This window comes from Ursus americanus, chromosome 3 (assembly GCF_024610735.1).
Source record: "Ursus americanus isolate L20-20 chromosome 3, mUrsAme1.1.p, whole genome shotgun sequence".
Classification (NCBI taxonomy): domain Eukaryota; kingdom Metazoa; phylum Chordata; class Mammalia; order Carnivora; family Ursidae; genus Ursus; species Ursus americanus.
Genome location: NC_142129.1, coordinates 53,949,336 through 53,971,264, shown reverse-complemented (window position 1 = coordinate 53,971,264; position 21,929 = coordinate 53,949,336). Strand labels below are relative to the sequence as shown.

Here is a 21,929-nt window from a genome sequence, read left to right as displayed (position 1 = left end):
GTTCCATGATTCATTACTTGCGTATAACACCCAGTGCACCATGCAATACATGCCCTCCTTAATACCCATCACAGGCCTATCCCATTCCCCCACCCCCTCCCCTCTGAAGCCCTCAGTTTGTTTCCCAGAGTCCATAGTCTCTCATGATTCATTCCCCCTTCTGTTTACCCCCCCTTCCTTCTTCCCTTTCTTCTCCTACCGATCTTCCTACCTCTTATGTTCCATAAATGAGTGAAACCCTATGATAATTGTCTTTCTCTGCTTGACTTATTTCACTTAGCGTTATCTCCTCCAGTGCCGTCCATGTTGCAGCAAATGTTGAGAAATCGTTCTTTTGGATGGCTGAGTAATATTCCATTGTATATATGGACCACATCTTCTTAATCCAGTCATCTGTTGAAGGGCATCTCAGCTCCTTCCACGATTTAGCTATTGTGGACAATGCTGCTATGAACATTGGGGTGCATATGGCCCTTCTCTTCACTATGTCTGTATCTTTGGGGTAAATACCCAGTATTGCAATTGCTGGATCATAGGGTAGCTCAATTTTTAACTTTTTAAGGGACCTCCACACTGTTTTCCAAACTTGCTGTCCCAACTTGCATTCCCACCAACAGTGTAAGAGGGATCCCCTTTCTCCACATCCTCTCCAACATTTGTTGTTTCTTGCCTTGTCCATTTTTGCCGTTCTAACTGGCGTAAGGTGGTATGGTATCTCAAGGTGGTTTAGATTTGAATTTCCCTGATGGCTAATGAGTTTGAACATTTTTTCATGTGTCTTAGCCATTTGTATGTCTTCATTGGAAAAGTGTCTGTTCATATCTTCTGCCCATTTTTTGATTTGATTATTTGTTTCACGTGTATTGAGTTTGAGAACTTCTTTGTAGATCTTGGATACTAATCTTTTATCTGTAGTGTCATTTGCAAATATATTCTCCCATTCCGTGGGCTGCCTCTTAGTTTTTTTTAACTGTTTACTTGGCTGTGCAGAAGCTTTTTATCTCGATAAAGTCCCACAAGTTCATTTTTTTCTTTTGTTTCTCTTGCCTTTGGAGATGTGTCATGAAAGAAGTTCCTGCGGCTGATGTCAAAGAGGTTGCTGCCTATGTTCTCCTCTAGGATTTTGATGGATTCCTCTCTCACATCGAGGTCTTTCATCCATTTGGAGTTTATCTTTGTGTATGGTGTGAGAGAGTGGTCAAGTTTCATTCTTTTGCATGTAGCTGTCCAATTTTCCCAGCACCATTTATTGAAGAGACGGTCTTTTTTCCACCAGAGGTTTTTTCCTGCTTTGTCAAAGATTAGTTGCCCAAAGAGCCGAGGGTCCATTTCCGGGTTCTCTATTCTGTTCCATTGGTCCATGTGTCTGTCTTTGTGCCAGTACCATGCTGTCTTTGTGATCACAGGTTTGTAGTATAGCTTGAAATCTGGCATTGTGATGCCCCCAGCTTTGTTTTTCCTTTTCAACAATTCCTTGGCGATTCGGGGCCTTTTCTGGTTACATACAAATTTAAAGGCTGTTTGTTCCAGCTCTTTGAAAAATGTCATTGGTATTTTGATCAGGTGGCATTGAAAGTGTAGATTGCTCTGGGTAGCATAGACATTTTAACTATGTTAATTCTTCCGATCCATGAGCATGGAATATTTTTCCATCTTTTTGTGTCTTCTTCAGTGTCTTTCGAGAGTGATTTGTAGTTTCTAGAATATAGATCCTTTATGTCTCTGGTTAAGTTAATTCTGGGAAAATGTATCATTTTTGGTGCTATTGTAAATGGAATGGATTCCCTAATTTCTCTTTCTTCAGTCTCATTGTGTATAGAAATGCAACTGATTTCTGAGCATTGATTTTTGTATCCCGCCACATTACTGGATTGCTCTATAACTTCTAATAGTTTGGGGGTGGAGTCTTTTGGTTTTTACATATAGAGTATCATGTCATCTGCGAAGAGAGATAGTTGGACGACTTCTTTGCCAATTTGAATACCTTTTATCCCTTTGTGTTGTCTGATTGCTGTTGCAAGGACTTCTAGTACTATGTTGAATAATAATAGTGAGAGTGGGCATCCTTGTCGTGTTCCTAATCTTAAGGGAAAGGCTTCCAGCTTTTCCCCATTGAGAATGATATTTTCTGTAGGCTTTTCATAGATGGTTTTTATGAGACTGAGGAATGTACTCTCTATCCCTACACTCTGAAGGGTTTTAATCAGGAAAGGATGCTGTATTTTGTCAAAAGCTTTTTCTGCATCAATTGAGAGGATCGTATGGTTCCTGACTCTTTTCCTGTTGATATGATCTATCACACTGATCGATTTGTGAATGTTGAACCACCCTTGCATCGCAGGGATGAATCCCACTTGGTCATTATGGATAATCCTTTTAATGTACTGTTGGATCCTATTAGCTAGGATCTTGTTGAGAATTTTGGCGTCCATATCCATCAGGGATATCGGTCTGTAATTCTCCTTTTTGATGGGGTCTTTGCCTGGTTTGGGGATCAAGGTAATACTGGCCTCATAGAATGAGTTTGGTAGTTTTCTTTCTGTTTCTGTTTTTTGAAACAGCTTTAGGAGAATAGGTATTATTTCTTCTTTGAATGTTTGGTAGAATTCCCCGGGGAATCCTTCAGGGCCTGGACTCTTGTTTTTGGGGAGGTTTTTGATCACTGCTTCAATCTCTTCATAATTAGTCTGTTTAAAAAAATTCAGTTTCTTCCTGTTTCAGTCTTAGTAGTTTATAGGTTTCCAGGAAGGCATCCATTTCTTCCAGGTTGTTTAATTTATTGGCATAAAGCTGTTGATAAAAGTTTCTAATGATCCCTCCTATTTCATTGGTGTTGGTTGTGACCTCTCCCCTTTCATTCATAATTTTATTGATTTGGGTCCTTTCTCTATTCTTTTGAATAAGTTTTGCCAGTGGCTTATTGATCTTATTTATTCTTTCAAAGAACCAGCTTCTAGTTCTGTTGATCTGCTCTACTGTGCTTGTGGTTTTTAATTCATTGATCTCTGCTCTAATCTTGATCAACTGCTTTCTCGTGTGTGGGTTAGGCCTGTTTATTCTGTTCCAGTTTCAGCTTCTTGAGGTGAGAATATAAAAACTGCATTTTAGATTTTTCTGTTCTTTCGAGTGAGGCTTGGGTGGCTATGTATTTTCCCCTTAGGACTGCCTTTGCAGTGTCCCATAGGTTTTGGACCATTGTGTTTTTATTCTCATTGGTCTCCATAAATTGTTTAAATTGATTTTTAATTTCCTGGTTTACCCAGTCATTCTTGAGCAGGATGGTTCTTAGTTTCCAAGTGTTTGAGTTTTTTCCAAATTTTTCCTTGTGATTGAGTTCCAATTTCAAAGCATTGTGGTCTGAGAATATGCAGGGAATAATCTCAGTCTTTTCGTCAGTTGAGACCTGTTTCATGACCCAGTATATGCTCTATTCTCTAGAAAGTTCCATGTACTTTGGAAAAGAATGAGGATTTTGTTGTTCTAGGGTGTTTCTGTATATATCTGAGGTCCATCTGGTCCAATATATCATTCAAAGCTCTTGTTTCTTTGTTGATTTTCTGCTTAGGTGATCTATTGCTGATAGTAGAGTGTTGCGGTCCCCTACTACTAACGTATTTTTATCTATATGTCTCTTTATTCTGGTTAAGAATTGGCTTGTGTATCTTGCTGCTCCCCTGTTGGGGGCGTAGATATTTATAATTGTCATATCCACTTGTTGGATACATCCTTTAAGAATAATAAAGTGTCCTTCTGTATCTCTAACTACAGTCTTTAGTTTAAAATCTAATCTGTCTGATATGAGAATTGCTACCCCAGCTTTCTTTTGAGGTCCATTGGCATGAAAAATGGTTTTCCATCCCTTCACTTTCAGTCTGGATGTATCTTTAGGTTCAAGATGAGTCTCTTGTAGGTAGCAAATGGATGGGTCATGTCTTTTTATCCAATCTGCAACCCTGTGGCATTTATGGGAGCATTTAGGCCATTCACATTGAGAGTGATTATTGAGAGATATGATTTTAATGATGTTATGTTGCCTGTAAAGTCTTTGTTTCTATAGATTGTAAATTTCTGTTCTGTATCACTCTTGGGGCCTTTTTACTTTTATAGAACCCCCCTTAATAGCTGATGTAGGGCTGTTTTGGTGGTTACAAATTCCTTCAGTTTCTGCTGATCCTGGAAGGTCCTTATCTCTCCATCAATTCTGAATGACAGCCTTGCTGGATAAAGGATCCTTGGCTGCATGTTTTTCTCAGATAGAACTTTAAAAGTATCCTGCCAACCCTTCCTCTCATTCCAGGTCTGTGTAGACAGGTCTGACATTATTCTGGTATTTTAGCCTCTGCACATGAGAAATTTCTTCACCCTGGCCGCTTTCAATACTGTATCCTTGGATCTAATATTTGCGAATGCACTATGATGTGACGTGGCATAGGTTTGTCGTGGTTGACCTTGGGAGGGGTCCTCTCTGCCTCTTGGACACGAATGCTTGTTTCCTTTGCTAGATTAAGGAAGTTTTCAGCTACAATTTGTTCATATATCTCTTCTAGACCTCTCTCTTTCTCCACCCCCTCGGGGATGCTGATGATTCTGACATTGGAACGTTTCATTGAGTCCGTAATCTCCCATGATCTACATTCTTAAGATTGGATTTTTTTGAGCCAAGTTTCTGTTTTAACTTTCTCTTCTACTATCCCATCCTCCATTTCACTAATTCGTTCTTCTGCCTCATTCACCCTGGCCATCAGAGCATCTAGTTTTGACTGCATTTGATTCGTAGCATTTTTATTTCTGCCAGATTCGCTCTCATTTCCACCCTTAGAGATTCTTTATTCTCGTTAATATTTTTTTCAAGTCTACACATCATCTTGACCGTTGTTACTCTGAACTCCATTTCTGACAATTTGGTTATATCCATATCCATCAGTTCTGTGGCAGAGGCCACAGACTCATTATCTTTTCTTTGCTGGGGGAGATTTCTCCTTCTCCTCATTCTGATGAGGAGAGGTTGCGTGGTTGCACAGAGCCCAAATTATTGACCAGGACCCAGGCAGTGTGCACTTGTTTTATAGGGACCTTAGTGATGTGGGCTTCTTGATTTTTTTCAGCCTGCTTTCTGGGGGAGGGGCCTACCATGCTGATATTCAGGCAACCCTGTTTGGGTAGAGTCTCCCTGTCCCCTGCGAGGGGGGATGGGGATAGGCAGAATGTGAGCTGGTATTTCCGGGCTTTTGTTCTCTGGTGGCTTTCCCTGGCGGTTTTCTGTGGCTCTTCTGAGAGTCAGAGCAGCAGTGGCCGAATCCTAGCCTCTGTCTCAGAGCAGATAGATCGCAGTCCGCTCTCCACTGAGATCTCTTGGCCACTTTAACTCTGTTTCTGTCAGTGCTGCTAAGAACCCTGCAATGTCCCAGGTTGTGCGCCCCACAGCCGGTGTCCCAGCCCCCACTTCCAGGGCTGGCACTGTCCTTTGTGTTTCTAACACCGCCAGCTGCTCCCGGCTCCTGCGCGCACTCCCGAGCTCTCTGTTTCAGTGTGGTTCGCGCGTACTCCAGAGCACCGGTTTTCAGTTTGGACACGCACGCGTTCCCGGGCTCAGTCTCAGTCCGCTCTCTCGCGTGCCGACCGCGAGCCCTGCCCGCTCTCCCGTGCAAGGGGCTACCGCTTCCCGGCGCCCGAACGCGGCGGCTCCCTCCCCCTTCCGTTTATCTTCCGATATCTGTGCACAGTTTCATGGCTCCCCGCTTCGTACCTCAATACTCAGCACTGGAGATGTTCGTTTGTAGAGATCCAGATGCGTCTTCCTGCGTCTCAGGCTGGTTCCGTGGGTTTTCAGGATGATCTGGTACCTATCCAGCTTGACTCAGGGGACCAGCCGAGAAAGGGGACCCCTACTACTCCGCCATATTTTTTCAATCAACATTCAGGATTTTATAACTGAAAGAAACCTTTAGATCATCTAGGTCCCAACTGAATGTTCTCCTTGTGCAGGTAAAAGAACACACACTAGAGAGGTAAGCAAAATTGTTCAAAGTAACAAATTGATAAGAATCAGTTAAAACACTGTCAAGTTTGCTTTATTCTACCCCTATTAACTACTGTCATTTAATATGCCAGGGTTAAAAGTAATGAATAAAAAATTTGGTATGAATATCGGAGAACACTGGGCACTAAAGACTAGTATTCTTTCAGGATTCATTTGAATGAATACTAATAGTTACACAAAAGATGTTTTTTGATGCCTATAAGAATCTTCTTTAACTGGTGATCTGGCCTATAGTCACCCAAATCAGAAACACATCAGACTGTAACAAAATGGTGGGATGCAGAATTTCTTTCATGTCTTAGACACACTGTGTTTAGATTTCTTTCCTATCTTGTTCATAATCTCATAAATCTCTAGGTCATTTTATTTACTAACACACTCTAATTTAAAATTCTAAATCATGGTCCTCTTTCATGGATCTATTACCTTGTATTTTCAACTGTTTACTAAGACAAGAATTGGCAAGGTATTTCATTTGTCCTGGTTTTCCCTTGGTTACTATGTACCAGAGCATTTTCTATTTATGTCCAATGAATGTGCAAGTAGTTACCTACAACTACACAGACTGCAGCTTATTTGCTATTGATATCTTTGCAAATTTATATTTGCTGATTCAGCTTCTATTCTTAAGTACTCTAAATTTACAACTTTTTTTTTACATATTTGCCTTACTAAAGACTTTCAAATTCAAGACAAGCGACCAAAATAATGTAAGTAAGTGGGAACAGGTTTATCAGCCTAATGTCTGACCAAAGGGAATTGGACTTTAAGATAATCCAACGTACTAAATATTTATATGAAGGAAGACAAAAGAATAACATGAAGTTATTTACTGCTGCCAGGGCAGAGGTTTGAGAAGGAAAACAGTTTAGACCAAATATTTGAACATCTTTGTTTTTAGTAAAGAGAGCCAATGACACACTGAGTTCAACATTTATTACATTTTCCATGAATTACTCAAAAGAAATGCCAAAAAAAAGTCAGATCCCATGCAGAGGTGCCATTATATTTCAGTTTTGTTCTCACTGTACAGTATATTAAAACTATTTTTAAAGTGATTTGTATACTTTCAAAAAGATAAATTTTTCCTTACAAGTGCCTAGAGAATATTTTTAAAAACTGACCATGAACTGGGGTCCAAAGAAAATCTCAATTTCCAAAAATAGAAATCACAGCTTACCTCTGAAGACCACAATGCAAAAAGCAGCTAGAAACTTCCTAAAATGCTAGCAGTAAACATCATCAACAACAGAGACTTAGAAATTTTAATAGTACCCTTCCAAATAAATCTTGGGTCAAATAATTCAGAAATATCTAGATGTTAGGAATGGTAAGAACAGTACATATCCATCCTCTTGGATACATACAAGAGTAAAATCAGAGGAAGATTTTAGGGTCAGATGCTTCCATTAAGAAATGAGAAAGCTTGAAATTAAATGGGAACTAAGAATCTAAGAATTTAAGACAACAACGTAGACCAAAATGTAGGACTTAGTGAAGACAAACAAAACAGAAATTGGCAAACCTGGTAATAAAACCTGTGGTAATTTAGGGGGGAAATAACGTACAGAATACTTTGGCATATCTGGTCTCATTGAAGGTTAGTATATACAATTATTTTATATTTTTAATCTTCCAACAACATTTTATTTTTTCTCAATGGTGAAGTTTTGGTATCTTTAGGATTTTTTTAATTGAAGTATGATTAACATCTAGTGTTATATTAGTTTCAGGTGTCGAATACAATGGTTTAACAATTCTATACGTTATTCAGTGTTCATCACTTGAGGCATATTCTTAATCCCCTCTATCTGTTTCACCTCACCTCCTCTCTGACAACCACCAGTTTGTTCTCTGTATGTAAGAGTCTGCTTTTTTGTTTGTTTGTTGTTTTGTTTCCTAAATTCCACATGTGAGTGAAATCATATGGCATTTTTCTTATTCTGTCTTACGTCACTTAGCATCATACCTTCTAGGTCCATCCGTGTTGTTGGAAATGGCAAGATCTCACTGGTTTTTTTAAGTGTGAGTAATAATCTGTTGTATGTACACACCACTTCTTTGTCCATTCATCTTTCAGTGGGTACTTGGGTAGCTTCTGTATCTTGGCTACTGAAAATAATGTTGCAATAAACCCAGGGGTGCATATATCTTTTCAAATTAGTGTTTTCTTTGGGTAAATACACAGTAGAATTACTGGATCATATGATAATGCTATTTTTAATATTTTTAGAAATTTCCATACTGTTTCCATAGTGGCTGAACCAGTTTGTTCCCACAGGAGTGCACCAGGGTTCTTTTCATCCTCACCAATGTGAGTTTCTTCTATTTTTTATTTTAACCATTATGACCAGTGTGATACCTCATTGTGGTTTTGATTTGCATTACCCTGATGACTAGTGATGTTGAGCACCTTTCTATGTGCCTCTTGCCTAGCCCTCTTTATCTCTTTGGAAAAACGTCTGTTTATGTCCTGTGCCCATTTTTTAAATTTAAATTCAATTTAGTTAACATATAGTGTTTTGTTAGTTTCAGAGGTAGAATTCAGTGATTCATCAGTTGCATATAACACCCAGTGCTCATTACATTAAGCACCTTCCTTAATGCCCATCCCCCAGTTACTCCATCCCCCAACCCACCACCCCTCCAGCAACCCTATTTGTTCCCTGTAGTTAAGAGCCTCTTATGGTTGCCTCCCTCTCTGTTTTTACCTTACTTTATTTTTCCTTCCCTTCCCCCATGTCCATCTGTTCTGTCTCTTAAATTCCACATATGAGTGAAATCATATGATATTCGTCTTTCTCCGATTGACTTACTTTGCTTAGCATAATACCCTCCAGGTTCCATCCACACTGTTGTAATGGCTAGAGTTCGTTCTTTTGGATGATTAATATTCCTTTATATATATACACATTTCATTTTATACACACACACACACACACACACACACACACACACACACACACACCACTTCTTTATCCATTCATGTGTTGACGAACATCTGGGCTCTTTGCATATTTTGGCTATTGGGCTATTGCTGCTATAAACACTGGGGTGCATGTGCCCCTTCAAATCACTGTTTTTGTATCCTTTGGATAAATAGCTAGTCGTGCATTTGCTGTGTCATAGAGTAGTTCTATTTTTAACTTTTTGAGGAACCTCCGTACTGTTTTCCAGAGTGGCTATACCAGCTTGCATTCCCACCAACAGTGTAAAGAGGGTTCCCCTCTCTCCCCATCCTCACCGACATCTGCTGTTTCCTGATTTGTTAATTTTAGCCATTTTGACTGGTGTGAGGTGGAATCTCATTGTGGTGGTTTTGACTTGTATTTCCCTGATGCCAAGTGATGTGGAGCATTTTTTTCATGTGTCTGTTGGCCATTTGTATGTCTTCTTTGGAGAAATGTCTGTCCATGCCTTCTGCCCATTTCTTGACTGGACTGTTTGTTTTTTGGGTGTTGAGTTTAAGTTCTTTATAGATTTTTGGATACTAGCCCTTTATCTGATATGTCATTTGCAAAACCTGCTCCCATTCCATAGATTGCCTTTTAGTTTTTTTTTATTGTTTCCTTCACTGTGCGGAAGTTTTTTATTTTATTGTAACGCCAGTAGTTCATTTTTGCTTTTGTTTCCCTTGCCTTTTGAAAACTTGTCTAGCGAGAAGTTACTGTAGCCGAGGTCGCAGAGGTTGCTGCCTATGTTCTCCTCTAGGATTTTGATGGATTCCTGTCTCACATTTAGGTCTTTCATCCGTTTTGAGTTTATTTTTGTGTGTGGTGTAAGAAAGTGGTCCAGTTTTATTCTTCCATATGTGTCCAATTTTCCCAACACTATTTGTTGAAGAGACTGTCTTTTTTTCCATTGAATACTCTTTCCTGCTTTATTGAAGGCTAGTTGACCATTGAGTTGAAGGTCCATTTCGGAGTTCTCTATTCTGTTCCACTGATCTATGTGTCTGTTTTTGTGCCAGTACCATACTGTCTTGATGATTACAGTTTTGCAGTACAGCTTGAAGTCCAGAATTGTGGGGCGCCTGGGTGGCACAGCGGTTAAGCGTCTGCCTTCGGCTCAGGGCGTGATCCCGGCATTATGGGATCGAGCCCCACATCAGGCTCCTCCGCTATGAGCCTGCTTCTTCCTCTCCCACTCCCCCTGCTTGTGTTCCCTCTCTCGCTGGCTGTCTCTATCTCTGTCGAATAAATAAATAAAATATTGAAGTCCAGAATTGTGATGCCTCCAGCTTTGGTTTTCTTTTTCAACATTCCTTTGGCTATTTGGGGTCTTCTCTGGGTCCATGCAAATTTTAGGATTATTTGTTCCAGGTCTGTGAAGAATGCTGGTGTTATTTTGATAGGGATTGCATTAAATGTGTAGATTGCTTTGGGTAGCATGGACATTTTAGCAATATTTGTTCTTCTAATCCATGAGCATGGAATGTCTTTCCATTTCTTTGTGTCTTGTTCAATTACTTTCATAAACGTTCTATAGTTTTCAGAGTACAGATCCTTTACTTCTTTGATTAAGTTTATTCCTAAGTATCTTATGGTTTTTGGTACAATTGCAAATGGGATTGATTCCTTGATTTCTCTTTCTGGTGCTTTATTGTTAGTGTATAGAAATGCAACATACCACTGTGCATTGATTTTATATCCTGCAACTTTGATGAATTCTTGTATCAGTTCTAGCAATTTTGGGGTGGAGTCTTTCAGGTTTTATACATAGAGTATCATGTTGTCCGTGAAGGGTGAAGTTTGACTTCTTCTTTGCTGATTTGGATGCCTTTTATTTCTTTCTATTGTCTGATTGCTAATGCTAGGACTTCTAGTACTATGTTGAATAACAGTGGTGATATTGGACACCCCTGCTGTGTTCCTGACCTTAGGGGAAAAGCTCTCCAGTGAGGATGATATTTGTTGTTCCCCGTGCGGGTGATATTTGCTGTGGGTCTTTCATAGGTGGCTTTTATGATGTTGAGGTATGTTCCCTCTATCCCTATATCGTGGAGGGTTTTATCCAGACATGATGCTGTATTTTGTCAGATGCTTCTTTCGCATCTGTTGAGAGGATCATACGGTTCTTATCCTTTACTAGTTTGGTGTATCACGTTGATTGATTGGCAATGTTGAACCAGCCCTGCAGCCCAGGAATACATCCCCCTTGGTCGTGGTGAATAATCCTTTTAATGTACTGTTGGATCCTATTAACTAGTATCTTATTGAGGATTTTTGTATCCATGTTCATCAGAGATACTGGTCTGTCTGGTTTTAGGATCAAGGTAATGCTAGCCTCCTAGAATGAGTTTGAAAGTTTTCTTTCCAATTTTACTTCTTGGAATAGTTTCACAGGAACAGGTATTACTTCTTCTTTAAATGTTTGGTAGACTTCCCCCTGGGAAGCGATCCAGCCCTGGATTCCTGTTTGTTGGGAGATTTTTGATTAATGTTTAAATTTCTTTGCTGGTTGTGGGTCTGTTCAGATTGTCTATTTCTTATTTCAGTTTTGGTACTTTACATGTTTCTAGGAATTTATCCATTTCTTCTAGATTACCTAATTTGTTGGCATATAATTGCTCATAATATGTTCTTATAATTATTTGTATTTCTGTGGTTTTGTTTGTGATCTCTCCTCTTTCATTCATGATTTTACTTATTTGGATACTTTCTCTTTTCTTTTTGATAAGTCTGGCTAGGGGGTTATCAATCTTGGTAATTCTTTCAAAGAACCAACACCTAGTTTCATTGATCTGTTCTTTTTTCTTTTCTTTTTTTTTTTTTTTTTAATTTCTGTATCATTGATTTGTGCTCTGATCTTTATTATTTCCCTTCTCCTGCTAGGTTTAGAGGCTTTATTTGCTGTTCTTTTTCTCAGCTCCTTTAGGTGTAAGGTTAGTTGGTGTATTTGAGACTTCTGCTTCTTGGGGAAGGCCTGTATTGCTATATACTTCCCTCTTAGGACCGCCTTTGCTGCATCCCAAAGATTTTGAACTGTCATGTTTTCATTTTCCTTTGCTTCCATGTATTTTTTAAGTTCTTTAATTTCCTGGTTGACCCATTCATTCTTTCCTAGGATGATCTTTAACCTCCCTGTATTTGTAGTCATTCCAATTTTTTTCTTGTGGGTTGATTTCAAGTTTTATAGCATTGTGGTCTGAAAATATGCATGATGTGATCTCAGTCTTTTTGTACTGGTGGAGTCCTGTTTTGTGACCTAGTATATGATCTATTTTGGAGAATGTTCTATGTGCACCCAAAAAGAATGTGTCTTCTGCTTTAGGATGAAATGTTCTGAATGTATCTGTTAGGTCTATCTGGTCCAGCGTGTCATTCAAAGCCCTTGTTTCCTTGTTGATCTTCTGCTTAGATGATCTGTCCATTGCTGTGAGTTGGGGGTTTAAAGTCCCCTACTGTTATTGTATTATTATCAGTGAGTTTCTTAACACTTTGTTATTAACTGATATATATATTTGGCTGCTCCCAGGTTAGGGGGATAAATATTTATATTGTTAGATCCTGTTGGAGAGACCCTTTTATAATGCTATAGTGTCCTTCTTCATCTCTTATTACAGTGTTTGGTTTAAAAATCTAGTTTGTTTGATAAAAGGATGGCTACTCCAACTTTCTTTTCCACTCCCCCTCTCCCTGACTTTGCTCTGCAGCTTTCCTCTCCCCCAGTTCATGGCTCCAAACCTTGCATCTGCCACATTCTCTCCCTCCAACTGTGCAGATTGTTTTCTTAATCCACAGATTGTACTCTGAGTTGTTCAAATAGTCAGATGTTGATCTAGCCGTGTTAGAGGGATGAGGCAAGCTCAGTGTCCCCTGCTACTCCATCATCTTCCTCTGTCCATTTTAAAATCAGATTATTTGGTGGGTTTTGTGTTGAGTTGTGTAACCTCTTTATATATTTTGGATATTATCCTTTATTGGATATATCATTTGCAAATATCTTCTCCCATGCAGTAGCTTGCCCTTTTGTTTTGTTGGTTTCCTTTACTGTGCAGAAGCCTTTCATTTTCATATAGTCCTAGTAGTTTAATTTTGCTTTTGTTTCCCTTGCTTGATGAGATGTCTCTAGAAAAATACTGCTATGGTCAATGTCAAAAATTAATTATTATGTTTTCTTCCAGGAGTTTTATGGTGTCAGGTCTTACATTTAGGTCTTTAATCCATCTTGAATTCATTTTTGTGTATGATGTAGGAAAGTGGTTTGGTTTCATTCTTATGTATGTAGCTCTCTGGTTTTCCCAGCACCATTTGTTAAAGAGACTATTTTTTCCCCCTTGTACACTCTGGCCTCCTTTAACATAGATTATTGACCCATGTAAGCATGAGATTACTTCTGGGCTCCCTGCTCTGTTCTGTTGATCTATATGTCTATTTTTATGCCAGTATTACACTGTTTTGATTACTAGAGCTTTGTATATCTTGAAATCTGAGAGTTTGATAACTCCCAGTTCTTTCTCAAGATTTCTTTGGCTATACAGAGTCTTCTGTTGTTCCATACAAATTTTAGGATTATTTGTTCTAACTCTGAAAAAAAGTTAGTATTTTGGTAGAGAGTGCGATTTGTAGATTGCCTTGGGTAGTATGGACATTTTAACAATGTTGGTCCTTCTGATCAGTCTGTGAGCATGGAATATCTTGTGTCATTTTCATTTCTTTTAGCAAAATTTTAGTTTTTGGAGTACAGCTCTTTCACCTCCTTGGTTAAGTGTATTCCTAGGTATTACATTATTTTTGGTGCAACTGTAAATGAGACTTTCTTAATTTCTCTTACTGCTACTTCATTATTGGTGTATAGACGTGCAAAAGATTTCTGCATATTAATTTTGTATCCTATGAGTTTACTGAATTCATTTATCAATTCTGGTAGCTTTTTGATGGAGTATTTATAGAGTTTTCTATATAAAGTAACATGTAATTTGCAAGTAGTCAAAGTTTTACTTCTTGTTTACCAATCTGGATGTGTTTTCTTCTTCTTACCTGAAGCTACGGTTAGGACTTCCAGTACTGTGTTCTCTATAGAAGTGGTGAGAGTGGATATTCTTGCCTTGTTCCTGATCTTAGAGGAGAAGCTCTCCGTTTTTCACCATTGTATATGATGTTAGCTGTAGGTTTTTCATATGTGACCTTTATTACACTGAGGTATGTTCTTTCTAAACCTACATTGTTGAATGGATGTTGTATTTGTCATATGATTTTTCTGCATCTCTTGAGATGCTCATAATGGCTTTTATCCTTTCTCTTTGTAATGTCATGTATCACATTAACTGATTTGCATTTCTGGAATAAATCCCTCTTGATTGTGGTGAATGTTTTTTTTATTTTAATGTACTGTTGGATTTGGTTTGCTAATATTTTTTGAGTACTTATGCATTTATGTTTATCAAAGACAATAGCCTATATTTGTTTTGAGGTGTCTTTATTTAGTTTTGGTTATCAAAGTATTGTTGGCCTCATAGAATGAATTTGGATGCTTTCCTTACTCCTTTATTTTTTGGGATAGTTTGAGAGTAGGTGTTAACTCTTCTTTAAATGTTTGGTACATTTCACCTGAGAAGCCATCTGGTCCTAGACTTTTTTTTGCAGGGGGGGGGGTTGATTACTGATTCAATTTCATTAAATGGTAATCAGTCTGTTCAAATTTTCTCTCTCTCATTGTTTTGGAAAGTTAGATATTTCTAAGAATTTACCTATTTCTTCTAGATTATTCAGTTTGTTGGCATATAATTTTTCATAATAATCTCTTATAATCCTTTGTATTTCTTTGGTGTAAGTTATTCTCCTTTGTTTTTGAATTTGAGTCTTTTTTTTTTTTTTTGAGGAGTCTGGCTAAACTATTAATTTTATTGATCTTTTCAAAAAACCTTGGTTTCTTTTGGCATCCATTTTTATGACAGAACAGTCTATATTAAGTTGATGGTCATTTAAGTTTAAACCCATTCTTTACTTCTCCTCCCCACATTTTAAGTATATGTTGTCATATTTTACATCCTTTTATTTTGTGAGTCCTTGACTGATTAGAGAAATACTCATGTTTACTGCTGTTGTGTTTCTGCCTTCATACTGTCACTTTTGGTCTTTCCTTTCCATTCACAGTCCCCTTTATTTCTTGCAGGGCTGGTTTAGTGGTCATGAACTCCTTTAGTTTTTGTTTGTCTGGAAAACTCTCTCTCTCCTATTCTGAATACCTTGCTGGATAGAATATTCTTGGCTGCAGATTTTTTTGCTTTCAGCACTTTGAGAATATCCTGTCATTCCTTTCTGGCTTGAAGTGTCTTCTAAAAAATCCACTGAAAGCCTTATGGGGTTTCCCTTGTATATATCAGTCTTCTTTCTTCTTGCTGCTTTTAAAATTTGTCACTTGATTTGTTGTTTTAATTGTAGTATGTCTTGGTGTAGGTCTGCTTTTGTTGATTTTGCTGGGGGTTCTCTGTGACTCCTGCTTCTGGGTATCTGTTTTCTTCCCCATTTTAGCAATTTTCAGCTATTAGCTCTTCAAAAAATTTCTCTCTTTCTTCTTCTGGGACTCCTATAATGCAGATGTTACTGTGTTTGATGGAGTCACTGAGTTCCCTAAGTCTATTCTCATTTTGCTTTTCTTTTTTCTCTCTTGTTCAGCTTAATTACTTTACATTATTGTCTTCTAGTTCATTAATTCATTTCTCTGCTTCTTTGAGCTTGCTCCTTATTGCATCAAGCATGTTTCTAATCTCATTTATTGCACTCTTTGTCTCTGATTGGTTCTTTTTTATCTTTGTCTTAAGGGTCTCATTGTCTTAAGGGTCCCATTCTTTCCTCCAGTCCAGTGAGTTTCTTTATGATCATTTGCTTAAGTACTCCCTCAGGCATACTATTTACATCTGTTTCACTTAGATCTCTGGCTGTGGCCTTGTCCTGTTCTTTCATTTGGGACAAATTTCTCTACACATTTTGTCTAGGTCTCTGTGTTTGTGTTAGGAAAGTCAGCTATGTCTCCTGTTCTTGAGGGTAATGGCTTTATGAAGAAGTAGTCCTATAGTGTCCTGTGTAGGGACCCCTGTTCCCACATTTGAGACAATGCCAGAAGCACGTGCTCTGCTATTTTGTCTTGTCTGGCTTATCCTTTAAGCCTGTCCTCTGCAGAGGCTGTTTGCCTCTTGTGGGCAGTGTTTGGTCCCTGGCCTGAATTTAACACATTGTAACTAGGTGTACTCTGCTCTTAGTAATAAGACCTATCACCACTGCCACCGCAAAACTCTCGGTTGGGAAACATGGTGTTGGCAGAGATTTGGACCAATCCTTGGTGGTGGTGGGGGGGGGGGGGCGGTGTGTGGAAAAGCTCCTCCCTCACCCCCAGTTGGGACTGAGGCAAGTGTGGGAGGGGCAGTTCTACTACAGCATGGGAGGCTGGGACTTGGTGTAATCGAGTCTGGTAGCAAGTGATGGCACTGGGCTAGTTCCCCCAAATGGCCTGTGCTTATGCTAAGTGGTGGTAAAGGGAAATGGCACCAACCAGTTCCTTTTTTCCTAGAGGGGTCTCTCCATGAATGCCTGTCTGGAACATACTCTGATAAAAGCAAAAGCCTCCCCACTGTGCCCTAGGCACTCTTCAGATCATGGTTTCCATGCTGTATGTCTGTGGGCTGTGTGCCCTGTCTTCTCTCCAAGAGCAGTGCAGTGCCCTTTGGGGTCTGAGGCAAGCCCACTGATCTTTAGAACTCAAGGCTTAAGCCCTGCTGGTTGCAAGAATTCAGGAAATTCAGCCCCTCTTAGAGGCTTTCCAAGCTAATAGCTGTAGGGATTCATTTTTCCCTGGACTCCCCTGCGTGCCAGTCTGTCTGTCCCTTCTCAATGACAGTAACTCCCTCCCCATTGTAGCAACCGTGATCCATTTCTCTCCCAAGCCACATCTCCTTACTTGCTACCTTCTTTGATATGGCCTCTTGTCTCCCTTTAGTTGTGGAGTTTGTTCTGCCAGCCTTCAGGTCAGTTTCTGGGGTATTTGGGATGATGTGATAGTTAGCTAATAATATTTGTGGGTCGAGGTGAGCCTAGGGTCCTCTTACTCTGCTGTCATCTTACCCTGTCCTGGATTCCCTTTTATTTTTATTCCAGGTTTTCAATTTGTTGTTCATAAACAACTTAGGTGTATAGCAGTCTATTTTAAGTTGATGGTTTAAAACCATTGTGAGGGGCGCCTGGGTGGCACAGCGGTTAAGCGTCTGCCTTCGGCTCAGGGCGTGGTCCCGGCGTTATGGGATCGAGCCCCACATCAGGCTCCTCCGCTATGAGCCTGCTTCTTCCTCTCCCACTCCCCCTACTTGTGTTCCCTCTCTCGCTGGCTGTCTGTATCCTGTCAAATAAATAAATAAAATCTTAAAAAAAAAAAATAAAATAAAACCATTGTGAAAGCATTTTTTACTCATTCCTCACATTTTATGTATATAAATATGTATATGTCATATATATCATACTTGACATTCTTATTTTATGAAACACTTGATTTTCATAGACACAATTTATTTTCCTGCATATGTGCTTTAACCTCCATACTAGTTTTATTAAGAGATTAGTCTACTTTTTGCATTTATCTGTGAAATTTTTTTCCTTTCATAATTTTCTTACTCCTGATTATGGCTTTTCTTCCCAAAGAATTCCTTTTATCACTTGTTGTGAAGCTGGTTTATTGGTGATGAATTCCTTTAACTTATGTTCATCTAGGGAACCACCTCTCCATCTATTCTAATAGAGAACTTTGGTGAGTAGTATGTTCTTGGTTGCAGTTTTTTTTCTTTTCAGTACTTTGAATGTATCATGGCACTTCCTTCTGGTCTGTAGAGTTTATGCTGAAAACTTATCGGCTAGCTTCATAGGGTTTTGCTTGTATGTAACTTTTCTCTTTTAGCTTTAAAATTCTCTTTATCAGGACTTGCTGCCATTTTAATTACTGTATGCCTTGGTGTGTATCTTCTTGGGTTAGGTTGGTTGCGGTTCTCCATGCCTCCTGGATCTGGATGTCTGCTGCCTTCCCCAGATTAGGAAGTTTTCAGCTATTGTTTCTTCAGATTTTATTGTCTGCATGTGTTCTCTTTCTGAGATCCCTATAATGCAAATGTTACCATGCTTGATGATGTTGCTGAGATTCCTTACTCTGTTCATTATTTTTTCTTTTTCTCTTTAGCTTGGTTGATTTCCATTTCTCTCTTCTATACCACTGATCCATTATCCATCCTCTAGTCTACTACTAATTCCCTCTAGTGTATTTTTAATTTCAGGTGGGTTCTCCGTTTCTTTTTTATATGTTCTATCTTGTTGAACATCTGAGATCCTCCACACTTTTCTCAAGTCCATTGAATAGCTTTATGACCATTACTTTAAATTCCCTCAGGTGTATTGCTTGTCTCCATTTCATTTAGCTCTTTTGCTTGGCTTTTGTTTTGGTCTTTCATTTGGCTCTTTCCTCTCTCTCATTTTGTCTCTCATTTTGTCTAAGTATTAGGGAAGTCAGTTATGTCTCCTGCTCTTAAAGTGCCCTTAGGAAGAAGAGTTCCTGGGGTGCCCTGTGGCACAATATCCCCTGTTCACCAGGACCAGGTGCTTCAGAGCTGTTTCCTACGTGGGTGTTTGTACCCTACTGTTGTGAGTGACCCACATTTGCTCTCGGTTCCAGTAGGCTACTTTGCCTGTTGTGGGTACACTGGTTTGGTCCCTGTGCTGTTAAGGGACCAGTGCAGGGCCACAATGGTCCTATAGTTGGATGCTGTCAGCAGTCAGACCAGATGCCTACCCTCAGCCCATCTACCAGGGCTGTAGTCTCATGGACATGCAAAGCATTCTCATTTCCTTGTCCCCTGAGAGGCTTTTGTTGGTAAGCCAGGGCCTGCAGTCAGGCCCAGTGCCTGCTCCTAGCCTGTCTGCTGGGACTGTGGGTACACAGGTGTGTGTGGTTATCTTCCCCTCTCCTCGAGGCAGGAGTCACTTGGAGTGGTGCCAGTTCCTGCGAGGGATGCTTGTGGGGTGTGTTGAGACAGAAGCTACATTGGAGATACCTGCCAAATGGGGTGAGTTGGATGGGGCAGATATTCAGGAGAACATGGGGGTGGAGCATTAAGTCTTAGCAAGATAGGTGGAGAGTATGCTCATTCTAACAAGTGTCTGGCTATCTAGCCCGGGGGTGGAGGGAAATGGTACTTGTCAGATATTTTGTTCTTGGAGAGTCTTCTGTCCCTGCCCCACCAGCACACAGTGAGATTAGTAAATAACTCTTGATGTACACCCCAGGCACTTTTCAAATTGCTGCTTATATGCTATATCTCAGACAGGTTATGGGCCTTTAAGGGCAGGGAATCCGTTTCCTATGACCCTCAGCTCTCCTGAAGCTAAGTATGTGAATTTTAAGTACTCAGTGTTAAGCCCTGATGATTGTAAAACTAACAAAGTTAAGCGCCTGTAGTTTTCAAAGACAAATGTTAAGGGGACTTGTCTTGTCTTCCCAGTGCAGGTTCCCTGTGCCTGGAATGCCTGGTGTGTGAGCTCTGCCATTATTGGTTAGTCTTACTGAGGGTTTAATTCCCAACCGTGAATCCACCCCTCCTACCCTTTTAGATGTGGCCTCTTATCTACCATGAATTGTGGAAACTCTGTTCTACTGGTCTTTTTCTGAGTTAGCCTGCTCATGTGGCTGTTATCTCAGTGTGTCCCTTGGAAAAGGTGAGTTCAGGATCTTCCTACTCCACCATCTTCCCTGAAGTCCTTTTTTTTTTTTCCCCCCCAGAAATTAGTTTTCGTACAGCTGCTACAGTGCCTACACTAGTTTACATTCCCAGTAACAGGGCACGAAGGTTCCCTTTTTGCCACATCCTCACCAAGACTTGTCTTTTTTATTCTAACCATTCTGACCTGTGTAAGGTGCTACCTCATTGTGGTTTTGATTTGCATTTTCCTGATTATTAGTGTTGACCATCTTTTCATGTGTCTGTTGGCCATCTGTATGTTTTCTTAGGAAAAAATGTCTATTCAGGTCCTTGGCCCATTTTTTTAATCAGATTATTTGGAGGCTTTTTCACTGTTGAGATGTTTAAGTTCTTTATATGTATTTTGGGTTTTAAAACTTTATTGGATATATCATTTGCAAATACCTTCTCCTATGCAGTAGCTTGCCTTTTTGTTTTGTTGGTTTCCTTTGCTGCACAAAAGCCTTTGATTTTCATGTAGCCCCACTAGTTTAATTTTAGCTTGTTTCCCTTGCCTGAGGAGATATCCCTAGAAAAATGTTGCTAGAGCCAATGTCAAAAAATTAATGCCTGTCTTCTTCCAGGAGTTTTATGGTTTTAGTTCTCACAGGTCTTTACTTACTGTCTTGTGTTTGTGTATGGTGTAAGAAAACGAGGCTTTCAATACTACGTTGAATAGAAGTGGTGAAAGCATGCATCCTTGTCTTGTTCCTGATCTTAGAGGAAAAATTCAGTCTTTCACCATTGACTATGAGATTAGCTTTGTGTTTTTCATACATGGTCTTCATTATGTTGAGGTATGTTGCTTCTAAACCTATAGTATTTTTTACAAATGGATGTTGTATCTGTCAAATGATTTTTCTGCATCTATTGAAATCATATGGTTTTTATCCTTTCTTGCAATGTGATGTAACATGTGACTGATTAGCAAATACTGAACCACACTTGCATCCCTGGAGTAAATCCCTCGATTGTGGTGAATGATTTTAATGTATTATTGGATACCATTTGCTAACATTTTATGGAAGATTAATCTGATACCAAAAATCATATACAAATACTACCCCAAAAAACTATAGGCCAGTATCTCTGATGAACCTAAATACAGAAATCCTCAACAAAATACTATTAAGCTTCATGTACCATTTTTAATCTTTTAGCTAAAAAAGAACCCTGAAAAAAGCAGAATATAAATTTTATTTAAAACACTGTATACCAAAAATAGAATTTCACCAATATACAAAATTGATATTTTACATACTTTGTACATCTAATTTTGTATTGATAGCACATGTCAATTTGTATTAGTCATATTTTAAGGGCACAATACCCACATTAAATCTTAGAAAAAGAAACTGGTCTGTATCTTTCCATCATCTGGTCTTACTAATTTACTTGGGGACAAACGTGAATATCTGCTGTTGCCCAAATCCTACATTTTATCATTACAGGATCAGGATATACTACTAGCAGAATTTAAATATTAACCAAGTAAGACCAGCTACATCAGATACTAGAAAAATGGGAACAGAAGAGTTGCCATGTGAAGTTCACGTCAACCGTTCATCCCTAACAGTGAGTAGACAGTCTTGTTGTTAGTACTAATTTTCTGTATTTCCTTATGTGTGTGCATCTGTATCTCCAATGATACCCCATAATGAAAGGAACTACAGCCTTCCTTAGATGTGTTACACACAGCCATGGTCAAGTACTGTTAGATCAATGAATGTGGCCATTCTTTGATTATCAGCCTGAACCAGCTTGTCATTTCATTACTCACTGTTTTCTAGTGGTTAAGAAAAACCTAGTCCACATTTTCTTAATGAAATTTTCTCAGTTTTTTTTAGTAACTTAATCATCTAATTTTTAAAAAGGTAGTTGAGAAATTCCCCCACTAGGATAAATGGCATTTATCATGTCTTAATCAGATTCTGCTCCAAACACAGAAAAAGCAGAACGGTTGAGGCACAAATAAATACAAGGAAAAAGCCTTCTCCATCAGCCTCCATCTGAAAGGAAAGAATAATAAACAAACAGTGTTTCCTACCATAGTCAATAGTGGCATGGTTCTTAGAGCTCTGGAGACTTCAGGAACTCCTCTGGCAAACCATTCTAAGTTGAACCACAGAAACACCATAGTAGCCACGACCAAAAAAAAAAAAAAACCAAACAAAA

The 21,929-nt window shown here is 39.1% G+C and overlaps 1 long non-coding RNA gene across 2 annotated transcripts in view; it reads left to right on the top strand.

Annotated features, from left to right (window-relative positions):
- The window catches only part of LOC123789198 (uncharacterized), a 437,093-nt gene that overhangs the window by 397,301 nt on the left and 17,863 nt on the right, over positions 1 to 21,929 (top strand). For both annotated transcript variants that reach the window (XR_015723948.1, XR_006778714.2), the window contains exon 7: positions 21,206 to 21,329. This is a non-coding gene — a long non-coding RNA (uncharacterized LOC123789198). The remainder of the gene's footprint in view (positions 1 to 21,205; positions 21,330 to 21,929) is intronic.